Source organism: Saccopteryx leptura, chromosome 1 (genome assembly GCF_036850995.1).
Source record: "Saccopteryx leptura isolate mSacLep1 chromosome 1, mSacLep1_pri_phased_curated, whole genome shotgun sequence".
Taxonomy (NCBI): Eukaryota; Metazoa; Chordata; class Mammalia; order Chiroptera; family Emballonuridae; genus Saccopteryx; species Saccopteryx leptura.
The window spans coordinates 108681327-108703348 of NC_089503.1; the positions used below are offsets into that span (position 1 = coordinate 108681327).

A 22022-nucleotide genomic window follows, 5' to 3' on the forward strand; every position below is an offset into this window, starting at 1 on the left:
TAAAGCGTTGACCTGGAAATGCTGAGGTCGCCGGTTCAAAACCCTGGGCTTGCCTGGTCAAGGCACATATGGGAGTTGATGCTTCCAGCTCCTCCCCCCTTCTCTCTCTGTTTCTCTCTCTCCCTCTCTCTCTCCTCTCTAAAAATGAATAAATAAAATAAAAAAAAAAACTTAAAAAAATATTTAAAAAAATATTAATTGGTCAAATATGTTAAGGCACTGCTACAAAGATTCACTTTTAATAAAAGTGAATGCCCTGGCCGGTTGGCTCAGTGGTAGAGCATCGGCCTGGTGTGCGGAAGTCCCGGGTTCGATTCCCGGCCAGGGCACACAGGAGAGGCACCCATCTGCTTCTCCACCCCTCCCCCTCTCCTTCCTCTCTCTCTCTCTCTCTCTCTCTTCCCCTCCCTCAGCCAAAGCTCCATTGGAGCAAAGATGGCCTGGGCACTGGGGATGGCTCCTTGGCCTCTGCCCCAGGCGCTAGAGTGGCTCTGGTTGCGACAGAGCGACGCCCCGGATGGGCAGAGCATCGTCCCCTGGTGGGCGTGCTGGGTGGATCCCGGTCGGGCACATGCGGGAGTCTGTCTGACTTCCGGTTTCCAGCTTCAGAAAAATACAAAAAAAAAAAAAAAAAAAAAAGAAAAGAAAAGAAAAGAAAAGTGAAATTTGCAAAGCAGGTGTAATGTGATGCATTTGAAATTTTAAAAATCCAACATATAAATATAAATAATAGTTATCAAGGATCTTGTACTTTCCACTTTATATTTTCCTTATTACTTTCATCACAACATTTTTTTAAAGAAAGAAAGAAAAAAAGTCACTCCTTTGGAGTCAGGCTTTGTAGTTCCCAAAAGCCCCTCGGAAAATGCATAGTGTATTTCCTTCTGGAAGCCATACCCTCTTAGGACATCTGAGGGGAGCAGAGCCCAGAGGGAAAAGGGCACAGCCACGGCGACTATGCAGACAGCTCCACGTAGGATGCGCAGAGCACCTTCTAGCCAGCTCTCACATAAGTCTGCCATGAATGCATTCAGATTTCAACCTGCCTTTTCTTCCTGTTTCACCAATTTCCCTCCATTAAACCTGGTACACTCATCGTGGTGGCATGTTTAAAGTCAGGCAGTGAGGATTCCTGTTCTTATTTATCTCTGAACTGCTCCTCTTTTGCCTCATCCATCAAGATGAGCTCAGTTATCAGTCACCTCCTCCAGGAAGCCTTCCCTGACCATCCCAGCCTGTTAACAATACCTTTCCGATCTCCATTATGCCATAAGCATATCTTGTTATACCACTTGTCCTACTACTTTTTTATTATATTTCTGTTTTTTCCACTAAACTGGGAGCTTAGAATGGACACCTGCCATACTTTTGGTCTACCCACTGCCCCTTGATACCTTTCGTATGTTTGCAAACTTTTCCATTTCATGATTCCACATCCCTTCAAGGTAGAAGGCAGAAACTTGCTGTCCCAGCTTCCCTTTCCAGCCAGCCATGTGACCTGGACTCAGCCAATAAGATGTAAAGGGCAGGAAGCAGTGGTTGCTTTGTGGAAGCCATTTCGCAAAGGTGGCTGCAGACATCCAACTCTCGAAGACCTCAGAGGCAGAAAACCTTGAAACAGCATCCTGTGCTCAATGTCAAACACTGGCGCCTGTGCATCAATAGGGGGAAGGGTCTCCACTGGAGCAGCGAATTGTCCAGGTTGGCGCTTCGCTTCCAAGTCAGTTCTGCCTCTGCTAGAGCTAATAAATTACCTCTCTGCTTAAATCAGCTAGAGAGGATTCTGTGGTTTGCAACCAAAATTCACTGAGAACTGAGGTCCTCAAGGTAGGGGTGGAATCTCATTCATTTCTCTGTCACTATCTAGCAAAGTGTTATGCACATCTCCCCCAACCACTTACCATATTAAATTTAAGTGTGAATATTGACCTAAGCATTGTTGAAGGCGCTCCATCAATTATGCTAAATAAATGAACAAGTGGGAGGAGAAACCAGACTACAAATGATGAGCGTCTGAATCACCTTTCTTTCAGTGATTATTAAAAAGAGTTACTTGTCCTCTAAGTCTTCTGACAAATCAGAAAAGACACAGGAATGTTGCTCCCACAGTGATTCTCGGGATTCCTCTGGAATATCGGTGAAGTTTCCTTTGCTGAAACCAAATAAGAGTGAGTTTTCTCCAATGCATATGGAAGGTGTATTTAGTCCACAGAATTTTGTCAGTTTCAAGTTTGTACTCAAAGTGTTTGAAGCTCTGGCATCTGCTACTGTTTTGTCAGCAAGTATAGTAGATAGAAAAATAATGAGCAAGTAAGCAAATATTCTAGCAAGAATTGAAAACTGCTAGTCTGCTTAGTTCAACAATTCCCCCCTCCCTGCGCCCATTATTCACTGGGATTTTAGATTCTACACTTACCCAGCATCCGATTTTTCTGCTATTCAAGTTGTTCTTCGCTCATATGATGGAATCCAATGATTTATTTTGTTGACTTACAAAAGCTTGGCCATGTGAACATTTTTGAGCATTGCAGGTCCAGGTTCCCACCACTGTGTAATCCTGTTATATAGGCTGAGCTGTGTCCTCCCCAAATTATGCGGAAGCCCTAGCTCCCAGGAGTCACAATGTGACTGTATTTGGAGATAACAACCTCTAAAGAGGTGATTTAGTTAAAATGAGGCCATTAGAGTGAGCCCTAATCCAATATGCCTGGTATCCTTATAAAAAGAAGAAATTTGTGTGGTGTGTACAGGGTGTTAATACTAAATGGGACTCTGGAAACCATGTCAACACAATAAATAAAAAAATTTTAAAAGAAGAAGAAATTTGGACACACAAAGAGACAACAGGAGCATGCGCTCCCAGAGAAAAGGCCACGTGAGGAAGACACAGACAGAAGAGAGTCATTTGCAAGCCAAGGAGAGAGGCATCAGAAGAATCCAAACCTGCCGACATACTGATCTTAAGCCATTAGCCTCCAGAACTGTGAGAAAATAAATTCCTGTTGTTTAGGCCGCTCAGTCTATGGTAGGTATCTTATCAGGGCAGGCCTAGCAAACTCATTCACCTTCCTTGGAGCGTCCTAGCCTCAAACCAGCGCTTTCAGACACACACTGAAACCTGAACTGGAGCTTCTGGCTGCCAACCCCTCTTTCCTGAGATGCTTCTCTTGTCTCAGTTTATCCTCCGCTCCCCAGGCTCGGAAGGTGGAAGAACAAATCATGACTGTGCTCTGGCACACACGCATGGATGTCCTCCTGCATCAACAGACTCCTGACTCGCGGTCCTCATCAGAGAGTCAGCCTTTGACCTGGCCAGGTAGCTCGGCTGGTTAGTGGTATCATCCTGATATGCTAAGGTTGTGGGTTCAATTCCTGGTCAGGACACTCACAAGAATCAACCAATGAGTGCATAGATGGGTGGAAGAATAAATCACTGTTTCTCTTTCTCTCTTCCTCCCCCCACCCCCCCTCTCTTTCCCTGAAATCAATGAGTAAAGAATAAAAGAAAGCCATCCTTTATGCTCTGGAACGTGCCTTGTTTCCCCTGCTCTTTTACAGCACAAATACCATTGGAAGGTGTGACCTTTAAATTCTGCTAATGTGACTGAGTTATACCAAGGAGCTGACAACACATCACCGCACCAGGCCCCACGAGAAGGCCCGGAAAGCAAATCAGGAGGGAAGAGGAAAAGAGAAGCATAAGAAGGAGATGGGAGGGGCTGGGACAAACTGTCTACTCGAAACTGCCTCTGGTCTTGTGCGGGCTCCAGGCCCCTGCCAGAGACAATGATTTCTAGGGTTCAGAGAGCATCCTAAGAAGGACTCCAGGTGGCCAAGCCCCTGGTAAGTGGAGTGGCCCCTGCCAGGCGCCCACCAGCGGCTGCGCACAGCTGCTCTGAATTAGCGCCCAGAGCTCCGCTGTGTCACAGAGGACAAACGGGATGGGGGGGGGGGGCTCTGACTCCAACCAGGCGTCTAGGCGGGTCATGTGGGAAAGCCGGGAGGCAGCCGTTCTCCTTCGGTGAAACCACATGGCGTCTCTTTGTAGTCAGTAGAAATGAAGAGGGGACAGCTTGGCAAGAGCTTTAGAAGGTACAATGAGCAGAACTTGAATGCTGAGGGTTTAGGAGTAAGGAGGTGGGGACGGGGAGGAGCAAGGATCACTCAAGTTCTGGCTTCAATGGCCAGGTACCCCACGAGGTCATTCTCCAGCAGCAGGGACTCCAGGAGGAGTAGGTTGGAGATGATTGTAGCTTTCAGTGTGGCAATTATCACGTTATCATAAATACACTGACGTGCTTCTTTCTCTAGCCAGACTGTGCTCTCCTTGAGCACAGGGGCGGCACGGTAGGCACTTCTACACACTCCAGGCATGGTTTGGGAGAGTTCGTTCAGCACTCACGTAACGAACATCAACTGGGGGCCACCGTGTGCCCAGGACTGTCTCAAGGACTGCACTACCTCTTGAATCACAACGGCCAGACAGAGAGCGAGCACCCAATGCACTCTCATCATCTCCTGGGTAAACACTTCAAAGGATGGGGCATGAACGATACTTTCTAATTTTCTTGATTCTTGATGCTCTCGTCTCTGGCACCTGCTGACTCGAGAGAGACCACCCCTCCCAGGACTACAGATTCATAGACAGCAAAGCGACCATTTGCACACCAGCCTTTAATACGCAAACCAACCCAGTCCACAGCCCCCTCCGGCTCAGTGGCAAGCTCTCACAGGTTGCCCCTGTCCTAACCGCCCCAGGTCCTAATCACTGCAGTTGGACCCAACAACTTGGGGCAGTCACTACACCTTGGAGCCCTTGAAATTATTCAAATTAGTCAGCACCAACACTGCTTACCCTGCACTTCATCCATCCCTTCCCATGGAAATCACAGTGCAGGCATTTGCCCACACTTCCCCTTCGCTCTCCTTCCTTCTGCCTCCTGACCCACCCTGGTGCTTCCCCGTGTAGCCCTGCGCAGTGTGATGCACCCCCGGTCTCCAGGGATCTGTGCGTAGAAGCTTCCATCACGACAGTCATTTCTGTGCCTGCATCTCTTGTCATACCTAATTTAAAAAAAATCCCAGGTACATTTTTAAACAGATGGTTAAATGTGAATCAGCACTCAGGAACTATAAATTAACAACCGATCCTTGCCAAGCAGTGCAGAGTACATCTTCTTCAGAAGACAGAAGAGAGGGGTTTGTTCTAGCTATCATACGTACAAAATGAACAGAAGTGAGAAAGGCTGCTCATTTGGGGAGACGGGCCAAATCCAGGTACAGGTAGCCCCAATTGAATGTGAGATCACGGGCTTGGGGCAAGAATGAGGAGCAAAGAAAGACGGGAAGAAGAGCCTCCATCACACCTGGGGGAGCCTTGCACCGCTGGGAGAACAGAACACAGAGGTCAGTTACCACCAGCTGCATCACAGCCACAATTCCTCCTCTCCAGGAATGACTTTACCGAAGTCATGCAAGCCCACAAAACAAGGAGGTGGAGGTAGCATCCCTTTTATGATGGTTATTTCTTAATAGTGGCATCCGAAACTCCCATTAATCCAGAGAGATGACACGAGATCCTGAATATATAAGGCACGTCACACAACATCTGGTATCGAGTGAACACTCAAGAAATTAGAGTTGCTGTTGCAGTTCTTAGCGATTACTAGGATAAATCCTCTAAGTGTCTTTTCTAGTAAACAATATTTAGATGACTGGTTACCACAAAGACAATACAATGAAACTCAACATTATGACTGGGCTGCACATAATTTCAACCTCCTTTGATGCCTCGATGATTCTGAATACACTCTAAGATCTCACCTAGCTTCCAATATATTATGAATAACATTAAGTGCCTCTGCATCTTAATAATTATAAAATATATCCTGGTTACACTTGGATATACATGAGGTAATTCGGTGGGGGTGTTGGGGGCCCACAGAATCACTGGACCAGGAGGAAGAGTACCTTACCTGTGGGGCACACCTGCAGAGCTATGCCTTTCCCAGGTATGTCTGGGGTATGTATTAGAAATAAAGTAACTTAAACTATATCATCTGCTTCTTCCCGTCTGTCTCCAGGGGTTTTATGTGCCTAGACAAATGAACCCAGATCTAGCAACACACCACTCAAAGGAATTCTGCTAACTCCACTTTCTCAGGTTTGACCTCCAGAGACGGGCGCTAAGTGCAATAAACACTAACCCTGCAGAGGCAAGAAGGAACAGCTCCTTGGGAGGGGCGAGCTTGAAAAACAGATGCTTAATCACCGGTTTCCATTCCCACAAAACCTCCAAAAGATTCTCTCTCATTCCTCCTCCATCACACCGTTTCCCTTCTGGGGTCTTTAGACTCCCCCCTCCACCTACCATAATATGTACTTCTTAGGCATTCTCAGACTGATAATTCAAACAACAGGCAATAACAAGGACCATGGGAGTCTGGATGCAGGTGGAACCAACCCATGGACAGGCAGTCAGGAATAACCTGAGCAGCAGCACAGGCCTCCCAGGAACCCCAGCAGAACCCCAGCCAAGGTCACCTAACCAACAGCTCTGCTTTGGCCCTGGCTGGCCACCCTTGATCCAGGCAAACTCCCCTGCCAAAGCCCACTAGGCTGAGCCTGAGGGTATTGACCCGTTTCCACCATCAATATCTGTTTGCGGGAAAATACAGATTCAACAGTATATTCCAGTCCTCTTCTGATACTTGTCTTAAGTCACTACCATCAGGGCAAACACTGACTGGAAGGAAGGATACCAAAGTGTAAGTAAGACCTGACTTTGACTTCAAGGATCAAATAACCTAATTAGAAATAACTAGGAATATGCAGATGTAAAGATAATGAACAATGCATGGTAGTATCTAATGGTAGAAACCCCCTCAGCCTTAGTTTATAGAAATCCAGAAACTAGGGCAATCCAGCAAAGTTTGGAGGAGGAGACAGGCTTTGAAGACCAGGCAAACGGCAGGCAACCACTGAGAAGGCAATGAGCCCTGCAAATGGGGGCAGGTGGGGAAACACAGGGCAGGTTTAGAGACTAATTAATATGCCTGTCTCCCTTCCGGTAGAAGCGTGGCATGGGCAGACCCACGCCCCCATCCAGCACAGTCATGACCAATACACCGAAGCCTTGAGGTGCTTTCAGAATCCTTCTCAACACTGTGCTGTAGGAAGCCACTAAGGGTCAGTTAGAGTTAACACTCGTGATAAAGACCATTTCACTCTCTCTGAGAGAGGACGGAGTAAACTTAGGTTGGCCGATGAATTCTGGAGCTGGGTGTGTCTAGATCACTGAGCCAGGATGGCTTCTTGGGTGTAAGAGGCAAAGAGGGTTCATCACGCTGGTGACCTCTCACTCCTGGGACCAGAAGGAGGTTTGAACTCGAGGGACAGTTAAGCTGACACTGTTGCAATCACACTGTTGAGCATCATTACTGTTGATGTGCCCTCAGTCCCTAAATTCTTCCAAATTCTGCCAAAGCTTATCCTCAAAGATAGCCCTTCCATCCCTTCCCCTCCTGTGCACAAATACACTCCCCTACTGGGAGTGAAGTCTCTTCCTCCGTCCCTTTGAATCCAGGCTGCTCAGTCTGTGAAGTATGGCAGAATATGAGTATGCCAGTTCTGGTCCCAGCCTTTAAGAGGATTAGCAATTTCTGTTCCCTCTTTCTTGGGGGCTTGGAGCTGGAACCATCAGGTAAGAAATCTTGCAACCCGGCAAAAGAGATACATGGAACGATCAGATGGAGAGGAAGAACCCCTGGGCCAAAGAAGAGATAGAGAGGGAGGCCCAGCCAGCCAACCCTGTGGCCCACCTACCCTAGCCTTCCAGCTAGCTCTTCACTGCCGAGGTTCTGGCACAAGAGTGCAGCCGTCCTGGGCCCTCTGGACCAGCCCAGCCACTGAATCCCCTGGGGGATCCCTGTGCACGTGGAGCAGACCATTGCCTAGCTAAGCTCTGCCCGAATTCCTGGCCCAAAGAATCATGAACAATAGAATGACTGTCATCTTAAGCCACTGACTGTGGAATGGGTTGAGGCAGCAACAGAGAACCAGGATTATAGGCAACTGCAAGCACTTCTCAGGGCTCCTGGTGCTCATACTGATGCCTGCTGGGCCCTGGGCCTTACCGTGTCCAAGACAAGTCAGGGACCTGCCTCCTGCAGCAAGACAACACTTCTGACTACTGGCTGCCATGGCCTCAGCTCACAGCCCACTGTTCTCCTTCCAGGTACCATGTACAATTTCTGAAGAACCCAAGTGAATCACTGCCTTCAAGACTCAAAGTTTCCCAGTGTTGCCTATTTTTTTTTTCCCCTAAAGGCTATAAAGGCAAACCTCTCTTCCTTCTCGGGCTGGTGCCTTTGAGAGCTGCAGCCAGAACTTGGGCAACGAACTGGAGAGGTGGTTCAGGTGCAGCAAGGGAAGCCTGCGAGTCAGCTGTCGTCAGCCCTCACATGCTCCAGCCACGGCTGGTAGCAGACCGGGGATGCACCTGGCCCACTGCCGCTCAGTGTGGCCTGCAAGCTCACAGTGTCCAACCAGCTCATTTGGCAGAGGATGACACAGAGGCTTCGGTCAAAGACTATGTCAGCACAGACTGCAGCCAGAGATCAGGCCCCTGGGTCCCAGTCCAGGAATGACCCACTCTTTGCCTATACTGATAGCATCGGGAAGAAGCCGATAGCCCCAGGGAAACGCTTTCATTGCACACCCTCTGGTTTGCTGTGGCCTTTGCACCATCATTTAAACCACTCTTGGCTCAGCGCATGTGTACATAGTCAAGCATAGCTTGCTTCTGCTTTTGGGTCTCTCTCCAAGAGCTAAAAAAAACACCCCAAAACTGCACCCTGGGCAAGAGCAAAAAGACCCTCTCTGTGACTCTCCTTCCCACCCCTCAACACACACACAGACACGTGTGCGCGTACGCACAGAGTATCTCTGGGTATTGGACATTTTCTGGTTTAGTAGTGTGTATGTACACCCTTTGCCCTTTAATTAGGTTGCACTGCATACTCTGGTGCAAAGCCACAGGAATTGAGCCTTGCTGATTCGTTTTAGCCGAAAGCACAAATCCCGACTCCCCTACCCATATTCACCTAGTGATGAACATCCTGCATCCTGCCTGGCTCCTGCAAATGCCCTCTGCTGCTCTGCCCTCAGCTTGAATACTAAGGCTTGGATGCATCCCAGGGAGACTCAGCAGGTAGAAAATCTCCTCAAACAGCAGTTATTTTTACTAGGCATCGTTTTAAATTGTTGCAACATGTACTTTGATGACCAACTAAGATGTCCTATGTGACAGATACTCTCCTAGGTGCTTTGCAAATGGGTGATCCCCTTTAATCCTCACAACAAACTGATGAGGTAGGCGCTAACCTCTCTGTTCTTTATATGTAAAGCAGCTGGGGCTCAAAGAGGTTTAGAAACAAGCTCACAGCAACCAGCAAGTAAGCTGCAGAGCTGCAATTTGCACAGAAGTATAGCCAACTCCAAAATCTATGTCCTGAATACCAAACTACATTGATTTATATAAATTTATCTCCACACGGTTCATTAGTGTAATCCATGTCAAACATAAAACCACCACACATATGACAGTCTCACAGTGGTATTGAGATCATAAAAATATAGTCCAGCAACCAATGGGGAAGTCCAAATAGTTCACTTTTTTAAAAAAGGATTTTATTTATTCATTTTAGAGAGGGGAGAGAGGGGAGAGAGGGGAGAGAGAGAGATAGAAAGAGAAGGGGAGAGGAACAGGAAGCATTAACTCCCACATGTGCCTTGATCAGGCAAGCCCAGGGTTTCGAACCAGTGACCTCAGTGTTCCAGGTTGATGCTTTTATCCACTGCACCATCACAGGTCAGGGCCACTTTTTTTTTTTTTTTAATTGAGATGTAATTACTATATAACATTATATTAGTTTCAGGTGTACAACGTAGTGATTCGATATTTGTAAATATTGGGAAGTATAGCTCACGTTCTTTACACGCATTTTCCAAACGTCATGGAGGAACTGCATATGTTTCCTACATCCGTTCACCTCTAACCCATTTCCTTCGTGTGCTGAGACTGCACTTCTGTCTTCACGACTGGCCCCAAATCTTCTTCCCCAGATAGACACCGAACTCAAGGAGGGCAGCTGTCCCTGGGCACACCTTCCCAAAGTGGCTCATTTCCAACCAGTTTTTAAGGAAATGTTTTTGGAAAAGATACTGGAGGAAGATGGAACAGAGGCACAAGGGGCGCTTTTCTTAAATGTGTGTATCTCACCCACACAAGGTATGCTACCCGCCCCGGGCCTTTGTCCTCTGAAGAGAAAACCTGTTCCCACAACCAACCTAGCGGGAACCATGATAAAGACGGACAAGAGCCGTGCAGGCCAGGCAGGGCCCTCCACGCAGGGCGGGCTGGGCGAAGAAGCTGAGCTGAAACCCTCCAGGGGAGGGTGGGAGGGAGGGAGGGCGAGCAAACAGGGGGGGAGGGCTGGGGACACAGGAATAAACCCCATTCATAATTTCTGTTTGGTTGCGTTTGTATCCTGGGTTCATTTATCTGATAGATTAATTGATTGACTGACTTTTTTTCAGAAAGAGTCTACAGTGAGAATCCTGTGAAAAGTTCAGGAGCACAGAAACCCATCGTAGCCTGGCACAGGTTTTGAACACTGGCTTCATCCAAAGGGAAGACAAACACATCTGGGGAAAAACAGAACTGTCATTCACTTACTAGCAGTGCAAGCTAAGCAATGGTTTTTTCCATTGTAAGAGTTATTTTTTTCTAATCATTAAATACTGGATTTTCCCATGTATAAGATGCACTTTTTAAAAAGAAATTGGGGTCTAAAACCTGGGTGCATCTTACACAGTGGTTGTAGATTTTTTTACTTGCATTTCCCGCTTTTTCATGCTTGTTTTTGCGCTCATTGTTGAAAACAGTGATTCGTCATCAGACACAGGTGAGGACAAGCTAATGAACGGGAGTTTTGACAGTGATGAGGAGTTGGATGAATTTTATGATGAATAAAACTTGAGTTCAATAACTTTATGTAATACATTTTTTCCCCAAATTTTGGGCCTCAAAATTAAGGTGCATCTTATACATGAAATCCTCTTATACATGGTACTTTCTTTAAAAGCAAAAGAGTTGGTATATGTATATAAAAGTTCTTAAGAGAGCAAATCCTAAACATTTTCATCACAAGAAAATAATAATTTTCTTTTTTTTAAAATCTATATGAGATGATGGATGTTAACTAAACTTACTCTGCTAATCATTTCACAATACACATATGTAAGTAAAATCACAATGCTGTACATTTTAAATGTATGCAGTGTTGTATATCAATTTTTCTCAATAAGGGGTGGGGAAATATGAGCAAAATAGTTAGCTAAATTGTTCTAGGTCTTATTACTGCCTAAATGCTCATGATTTTAGAAGATGGAATGGAATTAGTACACTTATTCAGACAGCTTCTTGGAAAACGTCACGGAATCCCTATTACCATTTTATCATCATCCTTCTGAAATAACTAGTGAAAATTACTAAGGCCATTAGGAACCCAGTTTAGAAAATGAAGGTTGGAGGCCCTGGCCGGTTGGCTCAGTGGTAGAACGTCGGCCTGGTGTGCAGAAGTCCCGGGTTCGATTCCCGGCCAGGGCACACAGGAGAAGCCCATCTGCTTCTCCACCCCTCCCCCTCTCCTTCCTCTCTGTCTCTCTCTTCCCCTCCCGCAGCCAAGGCTCCACTGGAGCAAAGATGGCCCGGGCGCTGGGGATGGCTCCTTGGCCTCTGCCCCAGGCACTAGAGTGGCTCTGGTCGCAGCAGAGCGACGCCCCGGAGGGGCAGAGCATCCCCTCCTGGTGGTCAGAGCATCGCCCCCTGGTGGGCATGCCGGGTGGATCCCGGTCGGGCGCATGCGGGAGTCTGTCTGACTGTTTCTCCCCGTTTCCAGCTTCAGAAAAAAAAAAAAAAGAAAAGAAAAAAAAGAAAATGAAGGTTGGAGAAGAAGACCCAAGCTAAAAGCTTTCCTTAACGCCTCATTAAAGAGCATGAGGTCAGGCCTGAGTTGGAGGTGACCCTAAAGTGACCTAGACCCAGGGTCGGGGGAAAGCCCAGACTTAGGCGCCCTGTGGTGCACAGTCCTCGGGGGAATGACTCTCACTCCCCTGACTTGATCTGTGCACACCCTGGACATGGTAGCCCAACGCCCAACTTTACATTCCTTTTCTGACAAAACAGAAGCAACAATTTTGCCTTAAAAATAGATTTGGGGGCTTCATAAGTCAGCTGAGAAACAATAAACAAAATCCAAGCCCAGAACAGCCAAAGAACAACACATGCCCACGGCCCTGCCACGTGGCCCCTCCCCTAGGCCACCAGTTTCCCGTGGGCCATTTGTGGTTTGGACCAGATGCTGTAAATGACGGGTATGCAGTGACTGCCGCTGTCCCCCTACCATCTACCCCATGATGTGCAATTTTAATTTGTAATTGTGGGTGAGTTATATCTGTGCTCAGCGTGGGGCAGGGAAGGGCCATGGGGGCCAGGGACTTAGATAAATAGGTTGCAAAAGATATAGTAAAAAACGCCAGACCAAAATTTTGAACTCAGTTGGTTCAAACTGTCTATGCATGAGCTTCCCTGCCATCCGGCCCGGGATCATTACACCCCTCTGAAAACACGGGTCACTGGGAGCCTCCAGCACTCCCAGAAATGTGAAGACAAACTGATGCAGTTTCCATTCTCTTCTAAAAGTGAAAAACGCTGTGATGTTTGCAGGATGTATTAGCTAGCTTGGGCTGCTGTAAAAAAAACAACAACAGAAAAACAAAAACAAAACAGGCTGGGTGACTTAAACAAAAGAAGTATGTTTTTTCATGCTCTGGAGGCTGGAAGTCCAAGATCAAGGAAGATACTTAGCTTGTGGAAGTCACCTTCTCACTGTGTCCTCACTCAGCTTTTTCTCTGTGTACTCTTAGAGAGAGAGCGAGACCTCTAGGGTCTGCTTCCTCTGCTTATAAGGACACCAGTCCTGTCCGATTAGGCTCCCACCCTTATTACCTCATTTCAACTTAATCACCTATTTAAAGATCCTATTTCCATAGAGTTACATCAGGGATGAGGTAATTTCTGAACATGTTACCCTCTATGCTTTGTCTACAACGACGCTCAGGGTTAAAACTGCATCTGACCACTAGTTATGTATATAGGACCATATGGCAAACATCTTGCCTATCTTTTTAATTCATTCATTCATTAAACAAATAGTTACAGAACATCTATATGCAGCCATTAATCCAGTAGTGTAGGATCCATCAGTGAACAAAACAGAAGAATCCTTCCTTCATAGAGCTTACATGCCTCCTGTCCGTATTCTTCCAGTGCCCTGATTTCATTTGTTTTTAAACCATTTCTTATCCTGTAATTATTTCAACCACATTGTACCTGCAAGGATTTCCAATATTATAATGTATAAATCTATAATCTTATCATACTATATATTTTTGCAAGGATCTGATTGCTTTTAACAATAAATTGGTAGGGCCATTGTAAGAAGAAAAGTAAATGGGATGTCTGCAATCCCAAGCATACTGTAAGGGCTCAACACAAGGTAACGTTCTATCTTTTTCTTTTTGTTTATTTTTTATTTTTTTATTTTTCTGAAGTGAGAAGTGGGGAGGCAGAGAGACAGACTCCCACAAGCGCCTGACTGGGATCCACCTGGCATACCCACCAGGGGGCGATGCTCTGCCCATCTAGGGCGTCGCTCTGTCGCGACCAGAGCCATTCTAGCGCCTGGGGCAGAGGCCAAGGAGCCATCCCCAGCGCCCAGGCCATCTTTGCTCTAATGGAGCTTCGGCTGCGGGAGGGGAAGAAAGAGAGAGGAAGGAGAGGGGGAGGGGTGGAGAAGCAGATGGGCGTTTCTCCTATGTGCCCTGACTGGGAATTGAACCCAGGACATCCACATGCTGGGCTGATGCCCTACCACTGAGCCAACCAGCCAGGGCCTCAATCTTTTTCAATCCCAGATACTTTTTAAGACCAACTGCACATCCCCTCTATCCCCAAAAGCCTTTAATGGGGCCAGAAAATGGCAGGACTTGCTCTTCTTCTACTGTCTCCCCTTAGTACACAGTCATCCACTATATAGTTTGACACTGTTATTTTCTAGTTCTTTTCTGTGTGCAAAACAGGTTTCCTTGGGAGGAAATTGTAAACTCATTAATGTGTATTCTTAACACACACAATACCATCTAGGATTACATAAGCGATGAAGCAGTGTATGAACATTCCTCTCAAATATCCTCTCTCGCATTCTCACCATTTTATTTTTAAAAGCTGGCCCTCTTTACAAAACAGTACATGGTTCCTTAATTGGGGTGAGAGGAGTTCTTCCGCATTTAAGAGGTAATTTGATTTACATTGCTGGAATACATCCATCATTTAATGTAGGGGGGGAGCAATGATACTTCAAACAAAAGAAACACTTTGTGTAATTAAGAGTAAAGGACAAGAATGTTGCAGTGTTTTCTATAATAGAAAAAATCTGCAATCAAAACATTTGAGGAAAAGAGCACTGGTTAAATCATTTGTGGTGCATCCACTGGAAGGAGCGTTATGCCTTCATTTAAAAAATACAATTTGAAGACTCTTTAACGAAATGTGAAGGAGCACACAGTGGGTGGGTCGGTGCGGGGAGAGCAGTATGCAAAGCTGTAGAGCAGGCGCTCAGTCTTGTAAAATGTTCTATACGCATGCTTACAGACACGTAGAAAAAGGATTAAAAAGAAATGTCTTGAAAAATTACAGTATCTATGGGTGGTGAAATTATCGATGAAAATGTGCTTCATTTTTATACAGCTGTTTCTTTTACAATCAGATTGTGTTGAAAACGGAAGTTAAAGAAGGACTTCACGGCGTTCCTTTGGGGATGGGCACGGCTTTGGGGACCGTGAGGCCTGCCAGTGACCCTGTGTGTGGGGTCAGGCCCTGGCCCCTGGTGCTAGCATTCAGAAAGTGTTTCTTTAAGTAATAAGGGCTGCATTTCTTTTAAAGCACCCTGTAATTCAGGCTTTCCAAAAAATCCAATGGATGCTCTTCACAATTAAGGAGAAAGCCTTTCTGGAAATGAACATTTCCGTTGAGAAAGGGCGAAGCCCACTGCCATCCCACGTAGGGTGGGGCCGAGAAGAGCAGCTGGTGGCAGCAGTCATGTCCAAAGGGGAACAGGGAGGGCCGCTCCCCTGAAATGAAGCAAGTGTTAGGGTGCAGGCCACCCTTCCTCCGTCCCTCTCCCCGCCTGGGAGTACTGAGAAGAGAATCCATCGCCTCTCTGTGACATCCCTTCTCATTCCTGAAGCCAGCATCCTTGTTGGTATTTTTAACAAGGCATAAAACTTGCAATTCTATTAAAAACACATGTCTCTTGTTTCAAAGCATGGTTAGCGACAGCCTCTGATATTCAGTAAACACACCATCAACCAGAGGAGCACGCTCATTGAACTCCAAGTCTCCGATTCTGAGTACGACATTTTTACAAAGAAGCACAGGATCTTCTGGCTGGAATACACTTTGAGATAATCTCTGGGGCCTTCTCCAGAAGATGGCTCAATCTGCTTGAAAACAGCCTTTCTCAAAGAGAAGAGAGGGGATCAGTTGGGCAGAACTGTGAAGAGTAGGAGAAGGGGAGAAGAGAGACGACCAATGAGCTCGAGGGGGAAAGGGGAACCCGCGGTGGGAGGCTAGGTCGGCACCTGGAGTTGTCGTCGGCCAACAGGCGCCATTGGAAGCCCCAGCGCAAGGGAGGGTTCCGCTTAGACACTGCACGCACTGAATGTGTGTGCCCCTAAAATTCATCTGTTGAAGCCCTAACCCTGCGTGATAGGTTTAAAATATTTAAGCATTTTTATGCACAGAAAGGTAAAAATAAATACTATGCTAAGACTAATGTCTAAGTTGCATTTAACAGGTAAATGTAACTACTTCAACTTATATACAAACCCAATGAAGAACCAACCTACAGAACCTATTTCTTTCGTAACCCAGGGACTGCCTGCCTTTGGAGGTGGGACTGTGGGGAGGTAATGAGGGTTAGATGAAGTCATGAGGGAAGGGCACTCATGACAAAATTAATGCCCTTATCAAAGGAGGAAGGGACGTGGGTATCTCTCCACTCTTGCCCCAAGGAAAGGCCCTGTGAGGACATATGGAGAAGATGCTACCTGTCTGCAAACTGGGAATAGGGCCCTCACGAGGCAGCAAATCTGCCTGCACCATGATCTTAGAATTCCCAGCCGCCAGAACTGGGAGACAGGGATGTGGGCAAGCCACCCAGTGTATGGTAACGGCGGTCTGAGCCGAGTAAGACAGACACCTTTAAACAAGGGGAGATTCGATTTTGCGGCGCTCTGGGGTTCATTCTCTGGTGAAGGCCTTGGGCCTTGCCATTAGACAAACCTGGCTTCAAAGCTGTTTCCCCACTTAGCCGCTTAACTTGTCTCAGACTCACTTTACCCTTCTGTAAAACTGGGCTAACAAGGATGCCTCTTTTGTGAGATTGCTTGAAAATTAATGAGACAACAAATAAAAAAGGCCAGTGAGAGAGGGCTTGGCATGTAGTATTCCATCACACCTTCCCTCCAGCTCCTCCCAGAAATGCTGTGATCGGGCTCACGAGAAAGTCAACGTGAAAAACAAACAGCCACGGTTAAGGTGGGGAGAGACAGCTAATCAGCCGGCAAGTGTCCGAGCTGGAGTTTCTGTAGGAACGCAGGCCGTGTGGCTGCTCAGAGGACAGTTCCGGACACACAAATTACCAGGCACATAATCGCTTCCCCAAATCCTGACACTAAGGAGGAGGGGACCAGAGGGCGGGACCTGCCCATCAGATAGTTTAGACTCCTGGAGAGGAAGCAGAAAGCTTTATTTATCTGGGCTCCCCAGCTTGCTAATTGACTTAGGACTGGAAAGTATTCTCATGTGTCAGTGCCCGCACACCTCCTCGTTATTAGAAAAACATCTGCTCATTATCCCCATGGTTTCCAAATGTGAGAGAGGGCGAGAGTTGAGTTCCCAGGTGCAAAGGTGTGACATCCAAGCTGCCTCAGGCGCTGGTGGTCCGGCAGGGGGAGATTAGAACAGGTATTGCCTTTTTTAAGTAAGACACGGAGAAGGCTTTCCTCTTTGAGGTTCCTGGAGGGACTGTGAGCAGAAGTCACCTGTGTCTGTACTAGAAGGCTGCCATTTAATTGGTGAAGAGACAGCACTTGTCCTCAACTCTGCCCCTGTGCCATGCACACCCGGGCTCAGTCACTGGACAGACATTTACAGAGGGTCTACTGCGCGCTCAGCACTGGCTCTGTGCCCCTCGGCCCAGGGCCGGGACTCAGGGCGTGGATGGCAGGTGCCTGCAGAATAAGAAACATAGCAGTCTCAGCGCAGGCTGCGTGTGGCTTGGCTACTGGGTCCCAGGGCCAGTGGGACTGGGAGCCTGTGGCCCTGTAGCCCCTCCGGGGGATGGGATCCAACCTGAGAGCATGGCTCCCTCCTAACACTGGGGGAAGATTCTCTCCCTTTCCCCCATCCAACCTCAGATGACCAACCCTCTGGGTTTACTAAGGTCTGAAGTCTTTCTCAGAATGCGGGACTTCTGGAGCTGGGATGTGGGACGATCCTGGCAAACTGGGATGAGCCGGTCACTGTGCTCACGCTCTCTCCTCTCTCCCCTCTCCCCGCCTCAGGCTCACCCTTCCCTCACTGGATGATAGACATAGAGCAGCTTAAAATAATTGTTTTGGGGGAGCGGGGCCTCAGTTTCCTTATCTGTAAGATGGAAAGACTATAAGACTCCCGTTGCAGGGATGTTGGGGACATCGTCAGGCCTTTACAGGGAATGCAGCTGTCCGGCTGACGTCAAGCACACAGAGGACGCGGCTCGGGGCCATCTATAGAAAAGGGCGGACAGCTGGGCAGGGGTTGGGGTAAAGGGAGAGGAACACAGGGAGGGACCAGGGGGCAGGAGATCAAAGCTAGGTCCTCAGATCCTAGATTTCCAGCCATTGGGAACAGTCTGTTTAACTCACGGCCTCTCCAGCTCATGGCCCTCTCCGGCTGTCCACCAGCCCTCTCCTTTCCCAGCTTGGCCTCAGCTCCTTCTCTGTCTCCTCCCATCTCTCCAAAGGCCCCACCGCCCACCCTGGCCAACCCCGAAATCGGGCACTCCCTTTGCTTTCTCCCTCCTTCTCACCCACAGGAGCTCATCCACCCCCCTGTGCGGAGTCTTCCTCCCAGTCTGTCTCACGTCTCACGTCCCCCCCCCCCCCCAGTGCAACCCCACAGCCTCTGCTCTGCTGTCCTCTGGGCCAAATCCCTTTCCTGCTGCAACAGTCTCTTGTCACTAGTCTGGCCCCCTCCAAACAGCCTCCAATCAGAAACCAAAGTATGGTCTTTCTGAAGCACAAAGCTGACCCTCAAACTCCTTCCCTAGACGCCCACGTTTTGGGAGTTACAGCAGACTTGCTCATGCACACCCCCTTCTTTCTAACCTGGCTCTCCTGAGCCCTTCAGATTACATCTTCCGCCCCTTACTCTTCACCCTCAATTTTGGCCGTAATGAACCACGTGTGGTTTCCTTCATGCTGTGTTACACCTCAATGCCTTCAAAATGAGCTCAGAAATAGCCTCCTCTGGGAAGCCTCCCTAGTCACCGCCCCACCTCTGGGCTGCGTTGCACTTGATGCTTCTCTCTGTCCCAGCCTTCTCTACTTCTACTCCCATCACCGCGCAGGGTATTGGCTTGTCTGTCTCCCCCACCAGAATATAGACCCACTGAAGGCAGGAAATTCACATCACTTTACTCCTATTCCCCAATGGCAGGTCAGCGCTGGGAGCACACTGGGTACCTACAAATATCAGTGAGTAAATCAGGGAAAACAGCAGCCTTGTGCACACAACACAAGACCACAGCCCAAGCTGGTGGGTGTTCAGGAGTGGGTCTTCTATACCGAGAGAACAGAAAACACTCTCAGCTGAGATAAATCCCCTTCCGCCATCCCAACCCTGGCACGAACCAGGCTGGGGAGGAAGAACGAGAGAGCAAGTACCTTGGGCTTGGATGCAGAGGACCCAGGGCTGCTATCTGCCTCAGCAGGTGGTCTCTGTGTGACCCTGGGCCACCTGCTTAACCTCCTGGGCCTTGGATTCCTCCTTTATCATATAACCCACACCGCCTGTGTTGTGAGGAATAAATGAAATTACTAGGTAAAGTGCTCAGCAGAGTGCTGACCCCAGCCCCCTTCCTTTCAATGTTACCAAGACAGAGTCTGAGCCTAATAAAATCTGTGTTCCCAATACACACAGATAGCTCCTGCTGGAAAGATGTAATCTCAAGAAACAAGGAAGGAGGCAAAGACTTGCTTTTTGGACTATAAACCTGTAGGTGCTCAGCCCAGAGCAAACCAACAGTGCTCAAAGGTATTCAGGCTCCCCTCACCTTGTCCTGGCCCGAGGAAACACCTGGGAAGGTGGGGACCACCTTGCCCCAGAGGCCAGAGAATCCAGCATTCAACCTGGATTCTAAAGAGTCAATGGAATCTAACATGTGCAAAACAATAAAATAAATAAAGGCCCTGTGGCTGGAGGGCATGGTCCGTGCAGGACCGTGGAAGGGCCCGGTGTGCCCAGCCTCATTTCACAGCACAGGTAAACCAGCAGGTCGAACCCAGTGACCACTGAGCCAGTTAGCACTTACGGAGCAAATCCTGCCCGCTGCATACGGTGGATTCGAAACTACAAAAAATGCAGAAGATAGAACCCCTGCCCTTTGGAGCTCGTGTCAGCCAAGATACCGCTGAGTCAGTCATTTCTGGCTTTCAACATGGTACAAGCATTGTTTTTGTTTTTGACATTTTAAGTGTTACCATCATTACGAAACATTATTTAGGAGTTGTTGCCCACATATTCCTTTTTTGTTTTTAATTTATTTATTTTAGAGAGGGGAGAGAGGGAGAGAGGGAGAGAGGGAGAGAGAGAGAGAAGGGGAGGAGGAGCAGGAAGCATCAATTCCTATATGTGCCTTGACCAGGGTTTTGAACCAGCAACCTCAGAATTCCAGGTCAATGTTTTATCCACTACTCCACCATAGGTCAGTCCACATATTACTTAAAAACAATATGATGCAGTTATGTGGTTCGATTCTGTTTCAAAAATGGGCCTTCCCAGGCGAGATTCTGTTTGCAACCCTAATGCACCTGGCAGCAGGCTGGAGTTAGCTTGTGCAGCTCTCTTTGTCCAAGAGGAACTGGACACTCAGAGCATTTAAGCAACTTCCTCAAGGTTTACTGACCATAAGGGCAGAAGTGAGACCAGCATCCAGGCCTCCTAAACTCCTGTCCTTGCACTGATTTGTGGGGGTGAATGAGCAAGCAACCTGGAGGGCAATTTCTCTCTGGTTCCAAGTGAACTTTGCTAAGAAAGCAACTCCAGGCTCCCAAGCACTCTGCTGGGGGCGATAAAAGGATAGCCAGGCCCAGAGCTTCAATAGTGAAGGAGACAGAAATAAAGAGCGCTTTCTCCTCTCTGCTTTCTCCTCCAGCCCCTCCCCACCTCCTGACCCAGTCCCCCACGGAGGCAACCAGAGGGCCTGGAAACCGTGCATCCAACTCCAACCCCACAGCAGCCCCCAACAAGGGCATCCTTTTGGCCAGGGGGTCACTTGCACACCAAGTTGCCTTGTCTCATCCTGAAACTGAGAAACAAACTAGCTTTCAAGCCCCAGCCAAGCAGGGCCTGAAGAACAGCAGCATCCCCGCTGGGCTGAGGGGGGCAGCATCCCCGGCTGGAAGGGGGTCGGCCCGTGCAGCGGCCTAGGGCAAAGGCCTGGAACACGCGGCCTCCCGGCCTGGGCCTGGGCAGCACATCCTCTGGAGGTTTGGGGGGGTGGCTGGAGACTATTTTGATGCAACCACCAGATCCCGCACAGCAGCATGGCTCCTCCGAGCTGGGCCTCCTGGCAATGTCATCATGCTGGGCCCTCAGAGAAGGTCCACATGCCTCATGAGGGAGGCGGGCAACTGGGCAGAGGAAGGGCACAAGGCCTCGTGTCCAGGCTGATGTGAGCTGGCCCCAGGGCCTGACAAACCCGGGCAGAAGGTCACGAGGATGTCGGAGCTATGGTCCCAGGGGCTGTCCAGAATGCAGTGAAGGGCAGGAAACCCAGTCAGGCCAGAGCCCAGTCCTCTCTCCGCCAACTCCCCCAGACGACTAGACTTGCCTGCACTGCTTCACTGATTTGTGTGTACTGTCATTGTCACCGCCATCATCACCACCACAGGTAGCATCTATGGAGTGTTAGCAGGCTGGACCGTGGACCCCGAAAGATATGTCCACATCCCAATCCATGAAATCTGCGTGTCACCTTATTTGGTAAAACACTGGCTCTTTGTAGATGTGATTAAGGATCTTGAGAAGGAGACCCCAAAACGCGGTCTCACCTATCCCCACAGCAGAGAGGCAGAGGAGGTTAGAGCAGGGCACACAGAGGAGAGAAGGAAGTAGAGAGGCCGTGGAGGCAGAGGCGAGAGTGATGTCGCCCAGCCAGAAACAGAGCTGCCAGAGCTACAAGAAGCAGACGAAGACCCCTCGGGGCCTCCTGAGGCGGCCCGGCCCCGCCTATGCTCTGGTTGTGGGCATCTGGCCTCCAGAACTGGGGGGTGGGGGGATAAACATCTGTTGTGCTGAGGCACCCACTTTATGGTAACTCACTATGGCAGCCCTGGGGAAGGAATAGGCTGGGCACCATGCCACCACCCGCCCCCAGGCAGCACTGCGCTGGGCACACACCGTGTGCCGGGCCGTGGGCTAGGCACTCTGCAACGTGCTCAACAACCCCATCAGTTTGAACCCAAACGATATTTTTACTAGAGTTATCTCTGACGCTTGGCTCTCCCCACAAGTCAGGGGATGACTAAGTGTGAGGCCGAGGGACAACATTTCAAATGACCCGAGTGGCCTT

General features: G+C 48.5%; 1 protein-coding gene and 1 non-coding gene across 5 annotated transcripts in view; one reads left to right on the forward strand and one right to left on the reverse strand.

Annotated features, from left to right (window-relative positions):
* The window catches only part of PDZD2 (PDZ domain containing 2), a 342143-nt gene that overhangs the window by 277953 nt on the left and 42168 nt on the right, over nucleotides 1-22022 (reverse strand). The window lies entirely within an intron of this gene.
* Nucleotides 254-329, forward strand: TRNAT-GGU (transfer RNA threonine (anticodon GGU)). Its single transcript has one exon. It is a non-coding gene; the product is annotated as a tRNA-Thr (tRNA).